Here is a 2,291-nt window from a genome sequence, read left to right as displayed (position 1 = left end):
CAAAAACATACAATGCAAAGACCAATATTATCAAAATTACTACTATAAAAGACCAAAACAATAAAACTACTCAATGTCCACCACCATCACCACTACTCAGCAAATACATAATATAATATAACCATTACCTTTACATAACAAAACACTATACAGAGACCAATGACACCACCATACACCTACTACTACATAGACTGAAACAAATTTAGCGGCCACTAAATAAAAAAATAGTCTACTAAAAAGAGCAATATTACCATCTTACTGTTATCGTATATTGGTAGATACTAGTCCCACAGAACATACACGTGAGTACAGTAGTTATATATAGAACCTTACAGCTGACAATCTTTCTGATTTGGGTCGCTCACTTTTCCTGTCTTTTTCATCAGGCCCAGACCTCCATTACCACTTCTCCAGCCACAACTCATCTGCACAGATTACAACAAAAACACATTTGACATCTCACATTTCTACTGATCTCATTTATTCCCAACCTACAAAAAAACTCCCCACTCTGCTTACCTGAGGCATAGGATACTGACCCCAATATTTTAAAAAACTGTGCCATTACTATGATTACTCCCTCCCCCAAAAATTAGTGTCCCATAGAAAATATTAATACCCCCACTGTGCAAAGGCGTGTATGCTCCTTTAACCCCTTCCCGACCAATGACTCCACATAGGCATCATGAAAAGCTGTGCCAATCTGACCAGTGATGCCTATGTGGCGTCATGAATTAATTGCCCTCCTGCGGGTCGGGTGACTGACCTTTCAGTGACCCCACCCGACCCACACACACAGGGGGCTTTGTACTTCTCCACAGGTGGGGTGGCTTCACCCCCACATGTCTACAATCGCTCTGATTGGCTGTTAAAAGTGAAAATGATAAGGTGCTGGTTTAATTATATTGTGTTTATGTCTGCTGTAACTTGCATTTAGCATTTATGCTCTGTTAATTATTCTAAATAAATTATTTAGCTTGAAAAACTCCAATTTTGATCTCTTGTGATGCTTAATAGCTCATTTAAAAAACCAGGGGAAGAGTCTTGAGGAGATCATTTGCATATTCCCAGTGCCTTCTGGGATAAGTGAAGAGTCTCCGCGAGCTCAACGATCACTGGGTTTTGGCCGTTGCAGCTGAAAAGAGGAAATCGTAAAACCAGGGGAAGAGTCTTGAGGAGATCATTTGCATATTCCCAGTGCCTTCTGGGATAAGTGAAGAGTCTCCGCGAGCTCAACGATCACTGGGTTTTGGCCGTTGCAGCTGAAAAGAGGAAATCGGAAAAACCGAATTTGGGCTCATCTTTCATCGTTTTTAAGAAATCTCAAGATGGAAGAGGCCAGGAGCCATTTGGTGAGCTGCATTTCTTGCTACATGTTCACAGACTTACCAGTGGAAAAGCCAAACTTCACATGCCACAAATGCAAGCTTGTGTCCCTGTTGGAGGAAAAGTTGCAAAATCTCGAAGAGAGGTTAGCTACGTTGAAGATCATTAAGGAAGGTGAAGAGTTCTTGGACAGAGCAGAATTATCTCTTCATGTTACAGAAAGAGAAGAAATTCGAAGTGCACCTGAAGAAACAGAGGAATGGAGACATGTGACCCAGAGAAGCAGGAGGATCAGGAGGCAGTCAGCACCCATACTGCTCAGAAACCAGTACCAGGCTCTCACGCAGGAAAACAATGAAGAAATACATCAGGATAAGACTTTGCCAACAAGCAGCAACCTTGTACGCCTTCAGAGTCCTCCTGGATGGAGAAAGAAAAATGTTGTGAAGAAGAAACGGAGAGTGGTGGTCATGGGGGATTCCCTGTTGAGAGGAACTGAGGCCGCTATCTGCAGACCGGATATAACTTCAAGAGAAATGTGTTGTCTTCCAGGTGCAAAAATTAAAGATGTGTCTGACAGGATATCAGGACTCTTCAGACCTACAGATGACTACCCATTCCTGCTACTACATGTGGGGACAAATGACACTGCAAGAAACGACCTGGAAACCATCTGCAGAGACTTTGAAGACTTAGGCAAGAAAGTGAAAGAACTGGGAGCGCAGGTGGTCTTCTCTTCCATCCTCCCAGTGGATGGCCATGGAACAAGGAGGTGGAATAAGATTCTGCAGGTGAACAACTGGCTACGTCGATGGTGCCGTCAGCAACGATTTGGATTCCTGGATCACGGAGTGAACTACTTATACGATGGACTACTTGCTAGAGATGGGGTGCACCTTACGAAGACTGGTAAGCATGTATTTGGAAGTCGCCTTGCTACACTTGTAAGGAGAGCTTTAAACTAG

The sequence above is a fragment of the Dendrobates tinctorius genome, unplaced genomic scaffold, assembly GCF_039654945.1.
Source record: "Dendrobates tinctorius isolate UK_male_01 unplaced genomic scaffold, ASM3965494v1 ptg000053l, whole genome shotgun sequence".
NCBI lineage: Eukaryota > Metazoa > Chordata > Amphibia > Anura > Dendrobatidae > Dendrobates > Dendrobates tinctorius.
The sequence above is the reverse complement of the archived record's forward strand: the minus strand, read 5'-3'. Positions refer to the sequence as shown.